The sequence below is a fragment of the Anguilla rostrata genome, chromosome 5 (assembly GCF_018555375.3).
Source record: "Anguilla rostrata isolate EN2019 chromosome 5, ASM1855537v3, whole genome shotgun sequence".
In the NCBI taxonomy this organism is placed as follows: domain Eukaryota; kingdom Metazoa; phylum Chordata; class Actinopteri; order Anguilliformes; family Anguillidae; genus Anguilla; species Anguilla rostrata.
In genome coordinates, this window is record NC_057937.1 from 44994427 (window position 1) to 45012654 (window position 18228).

General features: G+C 39.9%; 1 protein-coding gene and 1 long non-coding RNA gene across 6 annotated transcripts in view; one reads left to right on the plus strand and one right to left on the minus strand.

The window, feature by feature from the left end:
• LOC135255382 (uncharacterized) overlaps positions 1 to 18228 on the minus strand; it is a 184364-nt gene that overhangs the window by 124928 nt on the left and 41208 nt on the right. The gene's annotated exons all lie outside the window — the stretch shown is intronic.
• sema6d (semaphorin 6D) overlaps positions 1 to 18228 on the plus strand; it is a 76508-nt gene that overhangs the window by 36749 nt on the left and 21531 nt on the right. The window contains exon 3 of the mRNA XM_064336473.1: positions 4164 to 4194. The gene's annotated coding sequence lies outside the window, so the exon portion shown is untranslated. The remainder of the gene's footprint in view (positions 1 to 4163; positions 4195 to 18228) is intronic.

Here is an 18228-nt window from a genome sequence, read left to right on the forward strand (position 1 = left end):
CTGACGAACGTCATATCTGACGAACGTGAACATTTGACAGTCCTGTTCGGCTTGATCAATGGCCTCTTCACGTCCACCGAGCCCGTGTTTACAGTAGCACTGGCGTCATGAAAACCGCAGAACAGACACACTACTCTGACAGCCTTCAAGCCACGGTAACCTTTACAGCTAAATAAATCACCTTGTCTTAGACACTGTACAAATATTCATTTATAAACCACAGACCGGGGCAGACAGTGTGCTTTTGCTGCTTCATAAATATTAAAAACAGCTCCAAATTAGTTTTCCTTATGTTTATCCTCCCAATTGACATGTTTGGTGAGTTCTAAATATCCATCGTAATTCGGTTATGTTAGTTTCAGAACTACACGGTGCATCTCAGTCTGATTTTTGTCGGTTCACAGAAGCCATCGTTAGTAATATCACAAAAGCTACAAGGAGAGGAGAGGCTATACTAACAAGTGCAAAGAATAAAAGGATTTGTGTAAAGGTAGCCCTATCCCCCCTCAGTGCTTGTCTATCATTACTACTAAATGGCTGCTTTGGGAAGGAAAGTGATACGTTCCTAACTGAAACAGAATACTTCAACATGCTGAAATAATTACATTGTGCTTAAAGCTGACAATGGCTGCATAAAGCAGTCAAAGTCTCCTGTCCAGGAAATAGCTTATTAATTAACAGCCAGAATTCTTCAACAGGAAACAAATCCGACGCTGAAGACAAGAAGAAACCCCATGAACAGCAAATCAGCCCATGTAAAACTTGAATTTGAAAACTAAGAAACATATGTATTCTGCATCAACACGTTAAAAATGCAAATCTGTTGAAAGAATTGTGGCTCCAGGTACCATTTTTTTTAACCAAATAAATGAAAAAAGTGAATGACAATACGGAGTAGGTTTTCATTCGCAGAGCATAAAATTAAAATAATGGATGCTCAAGTAAAAAAAAACAAAAAAAACCAATAAACACTGGCAACAAAGCACCAGGAAATGAACAAATATTTACATCATGCAGTTGAAGATAATGACGCAAACTCATTAAAATTGAACATGAAATACAACAGCCTAATTAGCAGGCAGGTATCGAGGGAATAGGAAGCATTACAGACAAAATATGCTTTATAGACAAGCAGATTTGTCGGTTTCAAGGGGAACTGTCAAGGTTAAACATCTGTCTGGTGCGTGCTGTTTATCTCCACAAGATGTGGACTATAGCTAAACAATGCACATCAGTTTCGTATCAACTCAATCTGAGTCAAAGCACAGAGGAGTCAGAGTTCAGTTAGCATGACGGAGAGGGCAGGTCTGCCTGAAATTCCCTTTCATTGAAAGAAAATGCCTGGAAAAAACATCCCTTAAAGACAACCAAATCATTTGACACTGTATTTAAGACCTTCTAGAATCCATTCGCTCTGACACTATCACCGGAAACATTCAGTTAATTACAGCCTGGGGATTAGAGGAGAAGAAAGAAGATAATTTATTTTTATCTCAAGTAATTGATGAGCCAATCAATACAGGTTTATTTGTTAAGCATTACCAGTGCATACAAAAGGAGACACAGCAGACAATCAGATAAGTAAGCTTTTCATACTAACCAGTGCAGCTCAAAAAGCTATTTTCAGGAACCAAAACCCAAAGATCTTCCATTAATGTGTGCAGGTTCATATTGAACATGAATATAAAACCAGTGAAAGGCAAGACTAGAGGTGTTACATACAGCCAAAAAGGTACAATACATAACATTGTACATACAACAGAAAGACCAGTCAGCTGGAAACCACATCTCAGCCATCATAATCATTAAAGCAGAGAAATATGGATATTTCAGACTCCCACACATTTGGAAGTGATGGCGATTTAGACACTGTATGTATAAATATGCTGTTTAGAGATACAGTGTGGAATTCGCAGCCTGGACCTCAAGCAGATGGTATGGCACATTATATTGGCTGAAAGAGGACTGAGCTTTTTTGCTACTCGATTAAATTGCATCAAGATAACGTGACCGGAGCTTGTTATGGAGGCATCCTCCCTGGACCCGTTTGCGTAATGAATAATCAAAGAGAGAATTTGGCACCTCTCAGGCTATTCAAAGGTTGAGGCGTCCTTTCGATTACCTGAAAACAGCTCAGGCTCCGTAACCTGCCGCGTGCCCTTGTTCCTGAAGCAGATTGCTCAGAGGACATCAGTCACATTATGCAGCCAATCGCCTCCTTATTCAAATGGATGAATAAAGAACTGAATTATGCACCCTCAATGAGTTAAGGCCTGTCAAAGGGGGCAGATGGGGAGCATGATAAAAAATGTTTTCTTGAAGGATATGCCCTGCAAATCAGAACATATCCTGCCGATAATGTCAGCACTTCACAGAAGCACGAGGGCGAGCGGTGGCAAAGGGAAGCTCAGATGCCACCCTGGACTCAGCAGCTTTCCGTATCCACATTAACACCTCAGATGCAACCGATTCGCAATCGGTCATCACTTTAGGCGAGTGAAAGACGACTTGAGAAGCTGAAAGGGGCCGCTTCATTAGGCCTCGCCCTGGCCACAGCCACAAAGCAGCGTCTGGCCATTGAAAAAGAATGTGCGTAGCATATTCCTATTTCAAATAAACGTTTTGAGCACATAAGACTTGTGTCACCTCTATCCTGGTTTAACTCCATTATGAAACTGCGGACAGGCAATGTAACTTGACAGATTTGTGCCAGTGTTCTTTTTCTTTCGCGCAGCGAACGGAAGGTTGTTGTTTTATTTGAATCCCAGTCTGGGAGGAATCGAAGGCCGGGGATTTTGTTAATGCGAAGCTGGCGTCAAGCAGCTGTCTGAGAGCTCGGCAGCCAGATGGAGTACTCAAGGTCATTCTTCATTTCCTTAAATATCAATTATTCCATTGTTTGCTCAATTCATTTTGCTAGCTGAAGCCCTTATCTGCGGTGACTTGCCCCTGCTTACATTTTACGCACCATCTATTTATACAGCTGTATGTTTGCCGAAGTGATTGAGATCAAACATTTCTCGTTAGGATGCCACAGCGGTGTTGCATCTATGCAAAACACTTAATGCATCAGTGCATGGCCTGATGAAGTGCATCTTGTTCATCAGCCATGATTTCCGCTGGCAAAGAGATGATTAGGGCAAGACAGTAATACTAGTTCTCAGTTTCTTCCCCACATCAGACAGAAAGGGTTCTTTCTGTTTTTAATTCCCTGTGGTATAAGCGTTCTTTCAAGTATTATGGCAACCTGATTTTACATTGTGCTATAAAATTGATTGATTGATTGAAGATGCATTTTTCACATGCCTGTAAGAAATGCAGGCATGAATCTGAAGCCCACCTTAAGCTACCCTCCTGGATGTTCTAAACCAGCTTTGAATCATCCACCAAATGAACCATTTGTCTGTTCTAAAATCTTGGACTGTTGCTCAGTGGTTTCTTATTGACCTATGACTATGAGTTCTAACACAATGTGGAGAGCCCCTTTAAGAATGGGGGCCTCTGTCTCCGATTTCCAGTTCTTAGAGCAACAGAGAACGATGAAAGGCCTTCTCTTCCATATTGAAAATTGAGGTAGTTCACAAAGAATAGGCTGTAGAAATGTATTGGGTAACACTTTACCAGACTCCTGTAGAGTTTTTTATTTGTTTTTATTTAAAGAATTAAAAATATATATTTAATTGCATTGATTTTTACACATAGTGCTTTTGACTGTTTCTTGCTTTTCTTTTTGTTCAATGGCATTCATGGAAAATTGTATCATAAACATTGCTATATATGCAATACACAATACGCACCCGTATCATAAGACAAGAATATAATTTCTAATGAATGTCATACAAGTAGAATCAAGCTTAAAGGGTGTACTTCACACTGCTAAGAAATCAGTTCTTAAAAAACAGTTTATGTATTTGAGCATGAGCATATGTGTTTACCAAGCTGAAAAAAGCAACGTGTTCCTGACAGCTGACCTGGTGTCAGTTGGAAAGAAACTGCCTCCACAATTCAACAACAAAGTATAAGACCGTAAAATTTCATTTCAATTCCGTTCACTCTCAGTGCCTGCGAACGAAGTGGGGAGATTGAATCTTGACACTGGATCTCTGTCTTTGTATCACATTCTCAGCAATACAGAAGATAACTGCTGTTCATTTCCTTTTCAGGTCATCTGTGTGCATCCGCCTCCACAGGAAGGTGAGAATTTACATTCTCTTTCCTTTGAAACACCACGAAAGGCTTAAACTGCCAGTGTAACAAAGACAGAGTTATTGTCAGAGCAGAAATGTTAAAAGTGTTATCCTGAATTGTGCTGTTGTCCAGACCTGAATCACTGCAGGGACCACACAGACCCATTCTGTGGGCCCAGCTGTGTTGTGAGCCAAGAGTTACTCATTCAAATTTGTCCACACTTCCTCCTAGCAGAAGAAATCTGTGTTTTTGTCTTTGGTTTGAAAGTCGGATTAATCCCTTTATAAGCCTGAAAGCTGTTCCCCTGTGAACCAGATCACATGACACCAGGCTTTGCGGGCCCCCCCCCGCCCAACCCGGATCAGTGGTATACCTTTCATGGGCATGAGCTTTATGCTTTCTAATGTCTTTGACTCATAGTGCATGTGTCCTGCCTACAATTGTTCAAGCATGCAATAGTTTGCCCCAAGTTATACCTTTGCTGAATTTAGGGATGAACTAATCCAAATCAAAATACTAGACAAGAGGCCCTTGTATCCTGCACCACATGATCAACTTCCCCACCAATTAATACATGCACAACTATTCTGATTAACATACAGCGTCTGTGACCACATAACAATCCCACCAATGAGGATACCCTCTGGTTCAGAAAGAATGGGGTGCTTCAGGACTGTCTGAGTCAATCACATGCTGCAAGCTCCCTATTTGGCTGTGCTGGGTGTGGACAGATTCTATTCATTTTGAGTCTTGATGAATTCCTGTTTTACTAATCACACAAGCTTGTGAAATAACCAGTGATTCTGCACAAGAGTGGGTTCTTACAAAAGATAATATGCATGCATAAGAGTTTGTTATGCATACTAATATCAGATTAATGGCCAGCACTAATGGAGTTTCCAAAGAATCCTTAATAAAGTATAAAATAAACCAGACATTCTAGTGGAACGAAGTGAGTGCAGGTCTTTTATCTCTTTCTTGTATAGACCTAAGCTTTCATCACTCAAAGGCTGTTTGTTATTCTTTAGAGTTTGTAGACTTCAGCACATCACATGAACCACATCATAATATCTGAAGAATATCACAACATTTCTTATCTATGACATGCTGAATTAAAGCACCTGTTGCCTTTATATTATCCACCAATAGTAGGATAGTAAATATTACTGTTTGGTTGTTGGGCACAGCAACAAAGATTTCTTTGTCATGGAATTCTGGGTCAGCTTTTCAGCTTTGGTTATTATCTTTATCTGCAGACAGAATATACGTGTGTTCAATACAGGTACTTTGCACAAGACCTTATTTATTGCCTGTCTGTCCTGCAAATGAGCTCACAGAGCATATGCAAGACAGACAAATCAGCTCTAAGGCTACCTTTCTTCAGGATTATTTTCTATAAAATGAGCTGCGTTCACTTCATAGCTGGATATTGTTGAGACTACACAAAGGCTGTGCAGAGAAAATAGGTTGTTCTTTGGTGTTTGATGGAATTGTGCAGAAAAAAGTCCAGCAAACTGGTTTCTTTGATTGTTATAGAAATGTGATCCTTTTTGACTTGTGGAATCACAACAAATACACATGACCTTAAATAAGCAGAAGAAGTTACAGCTTATCTAAAAGTTTATTTTTATAAGTCTTATTTTGCCTGTCCTTACCAAAGTTCACAGGAAAAGTATGCAATCTTTCCAAAATAATTTGCCATCCTATTCATTCTGTCCATCTCTTTTATGCTGGAAAAAGTGCCAAGACAGAGCATTCAATTTGCCTTAATGGAGTGGCTAGTTTTCTTCATTATATCTGAATGACAAGACTCCTCAAAAGCAGCAGATCCGTGTGTGTGTGTATGTGTCTGTGTGTGTGTTTGTGTTTGTGCATGCATTTATGATCATGTGGCAAAACAATTTAGCACTGTAGCAATATGAGAGACATGATCATTTGCAATGCATAGGCACCGAGCGGCAAACCAGGAAAAACTGTTCAGCAGATCAATTTGTTCTTATAAGCAGAGGTGCTGTTCATTTTGAATCCTTCCCCGGTATCACACACATCTAAATAAAAATGAGTAAAATCCATCCTGCTGAAACATTGCTTCATCCTGCAGAATACCAAATCTTGGTGGAATCTGTGGTCTGTATCTTACAGCTTGGCTTTGCTTTTACAATTGCACTGTAATTACAGTACAGGCTAGCCCTTCTCTGGTAATTATGGTTGTCACCATCAATCCTATTAGCCCAGATAAGAAACTGCAGCAAGCTACTGGGCGGACTAAGCCTCCGCTTAATCCACACAGTAACTCTTGCTTTGAGAGTGCTACTCCTTACATGCCACACATCAAAATGAAACCAGAATGGGTTCCACATATACAGCAGTTGTATATAGCATTCTGTGTCCAAGCACACCGCAAACAATTCAAGCTGAGCCATTTCAGCGACCTGCAGTGGCAAGGCATTCGATTGGCTTTATCAGATCTACAATTTTCAGATCTGGATATCAATTCGGGTTCAAGCAAAGTTCAACTGCAAGAAAATCATTTCATTCAAACAGTGCCAGTAAAGCACCCGCAAACATCTGAAAACAGCCCCTGTAAATCACACCTATACAGACAATAAGTATGTGTAACACCACTGGAACATGGTCTCAAAGGTATTGAATTTGAAAGACAAAAGGTGTGAAATTCTATGAGTTTTGCATCATTGTGATGGAAGAAAGGCATGCTTTCATCTATGTTCATTTTCTGTGTTTATTGTAGCTATAATGTCATTCCCCCCAAAAAAAACACGCATATAAAATGTCTTCAGATTTTCTTTTTCAGATTGTCTGCTCTTTCAGCTCTTTATGGCAGAGATTATTCGTATCCTGGCTTGTCCAGCTGTGGTTTAACCTTGGTTGACAAATATACCAGATTACATGACACGTAGTATTTAACAGAATCAGTGCTTAATCTGAAAGCACCGCTGTACATACAGTTAATACAGATTATAATTGTGGCATTTTGTCCTGTAGAAAAAAGATATTTGGATATGTGGATAATTCCCTTGGGAAAGCCAAACTTCTTTGAGCTTTTGTTTGGGGATGACGCCATTCGTAACTCACGTCCTTCTTATGTCAATGCTTCCTTTCACTCTCGCAGTTCGAGTTTATTTCTTAGAATATCGCTGAAAGGGTCACTGGAACACTGTTGTCTCCTCTTGCGCAGTAGGATTAGAGAGACACGCAGCAAAATGTCCCATCAAACGTAAAGATTACATAAATGGTATTACATAAAGCCACAAGACATAAAAGCATGCAAGCTAAAAATACTAACTGCATCCGTCTAGTTTCTATAAATAGTACCATAAATTATTCAAAATTATGAAAAAACAAAAAACAAAAAAATGCAGATATCCAACCCAAAGAAAATGTATCACGTTGTGCTGCAAAAAGGCTGTCTGCGTTGCACATATAGTTCTGTACAGCATATACAGCAAATCACTTCCTCAAACAAATGCATACCTTAAAATACACTAAAATACTCTTTCGTTCTCTGCCTTGTCCAGCATTTAACACAACCCCTCCAGGTAACTCAGTACCTCTCTATTTACTCCTTCAAGACATTTATTTCCACCATAAAAGTGAAAAAGGTTCTTGAGAGGAGGGACATGTATTAAATGTGTCCCTTCCTACAGCTTCCTGTGTTAGCAAAAGAGACAGAGACCCAAGGTTCACCTCTCATCCTTCTCACAGTTTGAGTCATTCTACTCAAAACAGCTAGAATTCCATATCTATAGCTCCCATCACCAAAGCGTAAACATTATATTCCGTCACCAGGGCTGTATAACAATCTCCCTCTCTGGCATTCTGCACAGACGGGGACAAATATCCCTGACAGCCCCCAATTAAAATGAAGCCAGAGACCATTCATTTGGTTATTAGCAGTGTCAAACACCCAACAGGCCCAGTTCTTTAGCACAGGCTTCTGACAGAGAGAGAGAGAGAGAGATTGGCCGAAATGGCAGGCCTTGAGGTACGGTCTCCATCTCCTGGAGTGATGATCGATGTTCTCTCTATAGTACTTCTTGACCCAAAGTCAATCTTCTACATGTACGAACTCAGGACTCATTTGCTAAATCAGAAATAATAAAGCTAGAGAGTACATTTAGAATCTCTTTGATCTATTGCTGAAGGTTAAAAAAGATGATCACAGAAAAGACCATTTTGTACAGCCACTATGCATGAATTCTTCTGTACACAGGGTATGGACATTTAAAGAAAGTTGAGTGATATGTAAGTTCCAATGATTAGTCAAGTCATTAAAAAACGGAATTGAGTGTTGTGGTGTATTGTTCATAAAATCAGGAAATTAACTGTTTTGTTTTGAATTCATAAACTTGTAATGAGGCTTCCTATTATCAATGTGGCAATGAAGAATAAATGCAGTCTGAAGTCAGCCAGATTCTGAACAGAGGACAGTAAAAAATCTATCTCAGAGGACACCTTGGTCACATGCTGTTCCATTGTAGCTCTCCATAGCGATGAGGGAGCCTCCGGTCAAACCTCATGCCACTTCACATGTCTTCTACTAATAGTAATACATATGAATACCTGCAGATTTGATTTTCCATTTCAGGAAGTTATGGCTTACCAAAAATCTTTGGCATGAACATGTTCACTCACATGTTTGCTACCCAAAACTCAGGCACCCCTATGCTACATTATAGGAGAGGACATGATATGCCAGAACATTGCGAAAAGTCAATTTTATTAAAATTTCCTCGCTGGATCATCTGGTTTCGTTCACTACACAAGACAAAACACAGAGCAAAAACCTCCTCTGGAGCACACTGAGCTGCCTTTCGCTTGTGTAACCACCAGATAGATCTTGTAGGGGCCTGTTCTGAGGTGTTATTAAACTCATAAATTTGAATGGGAGTGGTTTGTAAAGGAAGTTCAGGCTGCCTACAGACTGCGTCTGCTCCCGAACTGGCCAATTTCCACAGTGTCTCTTTTAGCCTGAAAGAGACAGAAAGCAGCACTCTCCCATCCTTATGAATGGCCACGTCCGAGCCTGAAACAAACATGCAGGATTGATGGGAGCGAGCTCATCTGTCTGCATTAGCGATCGCACCACAGAAAGTGCTTCACTCAGCTTTTTCGACAGGCAGAGCCCAGCTCTCCCTGTAATATCCCCTCCTCTCGCCCCAAGAGGCCCTCCCCCCCTGGCTCACAGCACAGTGAAAAGTCTGTAAAATCAACATCTGGTTTTTCAAACTTCTCATAAGTGCCATAGGTTGAGACAGGGATCACACAGTATCAAAGGTGATCTAGAGCACCATGGCTGAGTTCTTGGGAAAAGCACTCTGTGGTTATACAGACGGGGCCATGAATCACCTCTTTTGTCTTTTTTTCTATAACATTTGGCTAAAAGAGCTGTGTCCATTACCGAGACAAATTTGCTTTTATGTTTTGAAAGTTACAGTATACTTTATTTTATGGTGCACAAGTTCCATGGGTGTGTTATTTAAAAAAACATGCGTGAGCGCAATGGTTTCTTGACCCTGAAAATTTGGGAAATCATAAAATGCTCCACTCAATGAGCTTCCTGTCTGCCGGAGTATAAATATCTCATAAACCTCTGCTCTCTAGAGCTGGCAGTGTATTGGTCCTGGTTTTGTTAGTTTTCATTGCACAGTGTTGAGTTGGAATGTAGCTAGATGTTTCAGAGGATAGCATAAAATCCAAACAAACATTGATTGAAAGGGATCACTGTTTCTGATGCTGACTTGTTAGGTAATGACTGATCCAATGCGAGTTTCCAGAATTATGCATTCACTGAAATATCTTATCACATGCTCAGTTTCCCCCCTCGAGAGCCTTTACATGGAGCCCATGGGGCCATTAATCATATTCTGCACAAGAACAAAAATCATATTGGAGCACATAAAGTTTACAGCTGTGTGCAAAAAAAAAATGTTGCATGCGCAGGATTAATTTCAGAGGTTTCCAACATGTATGTCCCATTCAATCAAAATTATGTGGAGTCATTGTAGTAGGCAGAAAAACAGCCTACTATAACCACCAGATGGTCTCACAAGTCCAAAGCCCCCTTTTGTATTTCCCTCTGACCTGCAACAAAAAAGACATATTTCAATTGTTCAACCTGAAAGTAGAAACCATGGTAGGCTATGCCAAATTGTGTGAGTTGCTACAAATTCCCACATAGTGCCGTTGGACCATCTGTGGGAGGGAACTTTAAATGTCTGAGGGGGAAGGGTATTCTACATCGTGAGCAAACAGTCCATGAACAGGACCTGCCACTCTCCTTTTTTAAAATGTAAATGAAAGTGACTTTGTTTGGGGTTAAAGAACTCTTGGGGGGCGGGGGGGGGGGGGGGGGGGGTCAAGTAACAGCCATCTGAAAGCTGCTAAAGTCCACAATAATTCCATCCTGTGAACACAACAGGAATCAGACGAAGAGCTCAGCAAAGATGTCAGGGTGTCAGTTTGTATTAAACAAGGAAACATTTTGTGTCCACAGAGGCGTGAGCCCACAAGCCCGCGCGTTGTCTCTGCTCATTGAGCAGACAAGGCCGGCCTGTTAGATATGCTGTTTGTCAGTTCATAACACAAAAGAGAAAAGAACAGCTCCCAGAGAACAAGGAAAAACCTACATAAAATACTTTTTAAATAAAATATAAATTCCTGTATCCTTGAATAGAAAGTTCATTATTTAAAAGTTTAATTTTTTGATGTGTAAAACAATGATTAACTAAGAATAATCATTTTTAACAAAGAATCCTGAAATTGACTTCTCCTGTGAAAGACAAAATCATTTTCCATTCTCTTACGCAAGTTTTTATTTTCAATGTTGAGCATCAAGACACCAGCTTGAAAAATTAAATGTATCTTTTATCTGCACTTTGTTCCTATTAAATTAGCTGCTCAGTGTTTTTTTAACAATGAGACAAGCTTATCAACAGCCAATTTTAAAGCATTTAGAACAATAACCCGGAGGGTAATTAAGCCTATGCTTCACCCCTATGTGCCTCAGTAAAGAAAATACACTGAGCAGTGGTGAAAACACTTGGAGAGTGTAACCTCTAGTGAACTGGGTAATTGCCATGCACTTCGCCCATAGGAAGCCATGTACAGTTGTGGGAGGCCCACTCTCCATTTAGAACAAAGAATACAAGAGAGGCTGTTCTCCATCCCCCAAAGCAATCAGAGTCTCATTAAAAAGCAGACACAGACAATAAACCACCCCACCAGAAGATCCTGCTTTCACAGTAAAAGAGGACAAGAATTTACACTATCGCACCAAATTCAAACACAGGACAGTTGCACCTGGTGCAACAGTTGTTGACTTGGCAAGCAGTACCCCAGAACATTCCCAGAACGTTAGAATTAATGTTACAAACATTTACATTTGTCCTGTTTTCTGTGTTTCACTTGAACTTTATTTTAAAGTCACAAGGAACATTTCAGGGACAGTCTTAGCAGCAATTCTTTTTTTGTTATTCAAATGAAAACATAATTTAAATTATGGATTGGGAATTTTTTCTAATATTACTGGAAAGGTTAGGAATGATAGTATTTCAGCACCCTACTAGGTAAACAAAAAATGTTCTTGACATGGGACCTCCATGTTCATTTTACTTGACTAAATGATAACCACCAGGGGATGTTCACAGTAGGAATGTAATCACCATGCCTGGCTCATTTTTCTGCATCTGTGTTCTAAGATTGTTTTGGGAACATTCGCACAATAACATTCAATAGGATTGGATTCAAAAAACATTTGTTCTTAAATTTGACTAACAATTAAAAGCAAGACTAATTTTTTATTCACGCACACACAGTTTGTGAAGAAGTCAAGAATAAGTACAAATGTTGATTGAATACAGGTCATTATCTCAAAACCAATGGGAATCTAACCTGAATATCAAACAACATTCTTGAAATGTTTCATGTTAGCAACAGGACCACGTGCCAAAACACCACTGCCTGTGTCTGAATGCTATCCCCACATACAGCAATTGCCCTTACATCAACTAATGGAGCAGGATTTGAAAGGTCTGTTGTTTTTCCCCTCACTTTTGTCCTTTAAATGGTGGCCATTGTCAGGTTTGTGCAGCTGCAACTGGAAATAAATCAGAAAGAACAGCCCTTAATTGCAAAGCAACTGGTAACCACATAAAATTTGTGCTCTGGTTTTCAAAGTGCACTTTCCGTCTGGCCACTCCCGCATCTTCGAACCACAAGTGAATCTCCAAATTGCAGACTTCAGGGATGAATCACAGACACTCATCACTGAGCTCACTGTTCTTCAATAGCACTACGCATTATCCTGGCTGGGAATCCAAAGGTCTCATTGCTGGTTCGCCAGCCAATAAGCAGTCTACGTGACAGAGCATTACTCATTATTTTAATTCAAGATTTTCAAAGGATATACAATGACTAAATAATGCAAAGTAAGAAAAGACATCAAAGTATTCCAAATGTCTTAATATGTTAAGGTGCAAGCTGACACTGAAACAGAACGCCCCACAGACATCCTAAACATTTCCTCAAAAATATCTTCTTTTATAACAGCTGGGTAGGGAACAATGACATAAGATTTTTCATATAAAATGACAATCTCTCACTGGAAAGTTGCATTTTGTCAGGATATGGGCATGAATAAGCAGATAAAAGCTATATAGCTCATGGATCAATGAACCTTAAGATGATGCAGTATTCTGTGGCTGCTGTGAAAGGAGGAAATAACCCTGTTATCCATGCACTTTCCCATTCCAGCCCGCAAAATAAGCACCGCTCTCAGCCGAACACTAAAGCAAACCGCTCTGGCATGGAGGATGTTGTGGTTTGCACAAGGCCCTCACAACAACAGGGCAGGTCACACAGAAAGGTCTGATGAGCTCCTGTCCGGCACATACACATACACATGCACATGCAAAGCCTGAGCAACCAATTCAGTGCGTAGTTTTTTTTTCTTTCTTTTTTTTTCTTATATTTTATGTATTTAGCAAGTGCTGTTATTCAGAGTGCTTTACACAGCTTATGTATTTTTTAATCCTTTCCAATCCATTTATATAGCTGGATATTTACTGAAGCAATTCAAGTTAAGTGCCTAGCTCAAGGGTACAACACCAGTGCCCTACCAAGGAAACAAACTTACAACCTCAGAGTTGCAAACCAAGATCCAAAATCATTTTGGAATGCTGCCACTTAAGTATGAAGATGCAAAGAAACATAATATGAAATATTCCAGCTTCAACATAAATTACATTTAAGATTCAGCATAAAGGAAACATAAGCATACAGCAAAAGTATAAATACATAAATAACATTTATTTTTCAATAGAAGATCATCAAGATCAAAAGGTCTGCCAGGTGTCACTATGTCACTATTTGTCTTCCTGGTTTCATGTACATGGTCAGATGATGAGAGACCTGAGCTTGTCCATCAACTGCACACACTTCCAAAAGATTAGAAAAGAAGATGTCCCTCCAAAGAATCAAAGAAGATCTGCATCACAGATTCTCAGACCAGATCATGTGAACATTATTACATGGTGGTTGAAATCATTCAGCTAGGCAACCTAGACTGAATCACTCTCTGACCAGACATAACTCATCAAGCCCTTAATTGGTTGCATCAGGTTTGCTTAAGATAGAGGGCATCAAATGCCTGCATCCAGCTAGGGGTAACCGAGGAGAGGTTTGGGAACCACAGGTCTAGAAGGACACAACAGTACAAAAGGAGATATAATTAGCACCCAGAAGTTGCTGCAGTCAAATAGACAACATCCTCAGGACCACTATACTTCCACAATGGAACATTTGTGTATATAAAAGGAGACGTGGCATAGTGTGATCTGCAGTATGATCCTAATTGAAGGCGTTCCCTTATTTGGAAAACCCTGACAAAAAAAATAAAGTCTGAAACCTTAATTCAACACGCAAGACAAAGCTCAACCAGAGCCTGAAGGAAGAGGCAAACAACTGCGTTAAGCTACTTCAGTATTTAATGTCTATGGAAAACAGAGAGATAAGGGGTTACTTTGCTTTTGCAAGAAACAAGTAATTATAATAGTCATTTAGGCCTTACATTCATTTTTATCAAAAATGTATTTTGCTTAATTTAAAGATTGAGTATTAACTAAAATATAAAGGTAGTATAGTAAGAAATAGATGATGCAGCTCTATATTGCAATCAGATCACATAATGACTGATTAACAATCGGTGGAAATCAAACAGAATCCTAATTTAACGCAATTTTCCTCATGTCTGATTGGGAGAACAGTTTGGGTGCTCACATTTTCCTGGTCGTTGCACCATTATCAAATCAATATGGCATTAGTTAACATGTGAATGGGGCATATCATGCAGCCCTTGAGTGTAAACTGTCTTTGTGGTTATTGTGAAAATCATGCAGGTCAAGCCTGGCACTTTTGTTTGGCTTTCAAAAGCGGCATGAGCTCAAGCTGTTTCTTCCTCCATTTTCTATGTGCTCTGACTGAAAATGAGCTTCGTTCCTTTTAAGTGGCGGCATTTGTTTTGCTGAACTAGATAATCTTTTCATGAGAGTTGCGTGGAGTTTATTTCCATTTTTTCTGATTAACCTGTGAGAAAAATGTTGTGGTCTTTAACTTTTGCATGGCAGTTATCTTCCAAAAATCTGAAAATGTAAATCAGAAGAAAAAAATTAACTCCATATGCATTTCAATCCTTAATACTTCTCGAGATACTTCAAAAGCACTTGTTATTGCAACTGATCAATTTGACTTCAAGACTCCCATGTTATTGATGACCAAAGGATTAGAGGACCATAGGAACCCAGAAAAGTAATTTTCTACTTTCACCCACTATTTCCAACTGTTGTTATTTTTTGAGTAATAACGGCAATAGTGTTCTGCTTCCCAAGTGCACAACATCTTTATGCTCCATAACTAAACAATGAGCAAAGTAAAATAATGGCTGCTTTGTACTGGATTAATGAAAGGCAGTATTCAAGCCAAGCCTTGGCTGCATTTGGTGACTTCACAAGATTCCTATATTTCCAACCCATTTACCTATCTTAGCTCATTCAAATTAGTCAGTTATTGGCAGCTCCACAATTGGTCCACATATATTGATTGTTAAAAGTACAGCTCTTTAACCGCTCCACCTTAGTGCTGCTCATGTCAGTCACATGTCACCACCGCAAATGGAAGCACAGAGATTAATGGTCTCAGGCTTCTTTTTTGACAGAGCAATATCAATGTGAATCTAAGACATCTATTTGATCATGGTTTGTATCATAGTCCTGAATCATGCGTGATTATCTCCCTGTCCACCTGGGAGCAAGCACCCCGATATGCAGATCTGCAACACACTTAATGACGGCTAAAGCATGTTCAGTGTCAGTGATCAGTTCAGGTAAACCAAACGCTGTCTGCTGCGTGCATCTTAATCTTCCCTGATGATCCCTAACAGGCACATTCACAGTAGTGTGTAATCACTGGGCTCACCATAAACATTTCTCTGAGAAGAGCGAAAAAAGAGATGCATCTTTTAAGCTAACTGGCCTAGTTTAAGCACGTTACAGCTAGTCACAGATTTACGCTTTCGCAGAGGAAAACATTTTAACCCTACACTTTTAACCCCGACACTGGCTTCAAAGATTTCCCAATTGGTCTCTGTTAATTAGGAATCTCCCACAGTAATAAAAACCTGCTCCAGCTTGTCTAATGCTGTGACCTGTTGAGTCAGGATTACAGTCTCCAGCTGCTCTGGGCCTCTCTGATATCTCTGTAATAAATAAGGACAGCCACCCATCTGCAGAGCAGCGTGAATCACTCACGTTTAATTTGCCATGCCCCTAATGAGCACTGTACAGTGTGTTATTAATTAGAGTGCCGGTAAAGTTATGTGCATAGGATACAAAAATGGTGAGCAGGGATATAGGTGAAAGGGCTCTTCACCTATTTTAAAGGATAATTGAATTTTGAGACCTTTTATTGAAAAGGTTCTGCATGGTTGCATCCCTTGAAAATTCTACTGCTTCTCACTGAATTTCAAGAGTTCTTAAAATGAATAACAGTTTTCAGTTATTTTTTTTGGAGTATATAGCCTGTTTTACACCTGGTGTGTGCCAAACATCCAGTGAAATTCCAGGACTGTTCATGCTAATCCCACATTAGCTATGGTCTTCCTGTCCCTCACATTAGTATGTGTGTGGTGGGAAGGGGGGGCATGGGGGAGGAGGTTAACAATGCCACAGTGTACAGTGAATTGTGGGGGCATGTGTTAGCATTTCGGATTAAGATCTAGATCATGATTTAAATCAAACATTTGGCTGCGCTTTACAATGCATATCATCTTTTCCATATGAAACATTTCCAAATCTATTTGATACATATCTGATGGTCAGATGTGACATTATAACCAATTTCTGAAAATCTTAATTTGCGATCTGCAACAATTTCCACCACTTTTGGTTACGTTATCATTACATTTAGGCATTTAGCATATGCTCTTATCTTTTAAGACACTGCATACGAAAAGGTTAGGCACAGGAGCAGAGGTGATACCAAATTAGCAGTGTGATTATATACACCTACAACACAACTACGTGCCATAGGAGATGCAAGAGAAAGATTGGGAATATAGTGCAAATACTAATGGATGTTGTGAAATGGACTTGCACATACTAAAAGCATATATTAAATTTGAGCTACGTTTTAATAAGTTCACATTGTATATTACTCACTGTTCAGTGTTTTTCAAGGTTGTTATGCACATATGTCTCAAAGCCCTTCGAAGAAAATCTTTACGCACAAGACCTTGATAGCGCCAAAGCCAAGCTCTACCATTGAGATTATCTAGGAAGAGTCCGCATCCAGCATGCATAATCAGCAGGGCAGGCTGGGAAGGACGGGTGGCGGGGGGGTGAACGCGGGCTGCATGGCCGATCAGCAGCGATGGACTGATCCTGGCCCAGGGCCAGGGGACGGTGTGGGTTCCGTTTGGCTGTGGGAACCTCAGCTCACCACGCCCCAGCTGTCCCGGGGCCGCGTCCGGCAGACCCGTCTGAGAATGCCACACCTGCCCCACCCCCCCTCCACCCACGCTCCCCCGTGGCCGCTCGGGGCAGAGTCAGCACATCTCCCTCTGACACCTGTCTGTGTGCCTGCCTGCCTGGGGGGCCCAGAGGGGACCACAATGTGGGACTGACATAGAAAGTGAAAATCATCCATTGTAAAGAAGGCCAGAATCCAATGGAACACACTTATTTAATATTTGAGCGTAAACATTCCTTTACTGACCAGGTTAAATTATTAATATTTAAATCCACAATTTATACAGTTTGCATTCATATGCCAAATGTATATGACGGACACAAACCGACAGATACTTTCTATTATTGATATGCCATACTGTCAGCTTGCATTGTATGCTGTCTAAATGTACACATGCCATCCTAATGGCACTAACCTTACATGCAACAGTACATGCTTTGATGAGAGCAAGATACAGCTACATAAACGTGGATGTTCTACATTACTCACACAGTCTGTCCCACATGGAAAAGATCATGTTTACATAAGAACAGTACATTGCACAGGTAATGCAGAACCCATATTTAAGAGGAACTCAAACATAAAGCATATGCTCTACAGCCATCGGAAATCTTGACTAAATAAATAAAATAATTCACGAGACTAAACTGTGATGACTCAGTTAAGCAGAAACATTATAAACATTATTTATTGTTTAGGGAAAAGAAATCTATGCATTAGGAGATGGTCCATTTAAATTAAATGACAAAACCCCAAGTTGGCATGATGATGCTAAGGATGCTAAATTTAAAGACTATATTTATGTTAGATAGAATAAGACATTTTTTCTGCTCGGGCTGTGCACGAGTCATACTGGAGACCCAGCATACAGGACAAGGTACAAATTATGAGTCTCATTATCTTCCAGCACAAAAAAAAAGAAAAGGTCACTTCATTTCATTAAAAAAATGAAAATGGGGGTAAACAACATTGTTGATGTGTGGTGGACGGGTATTCTAG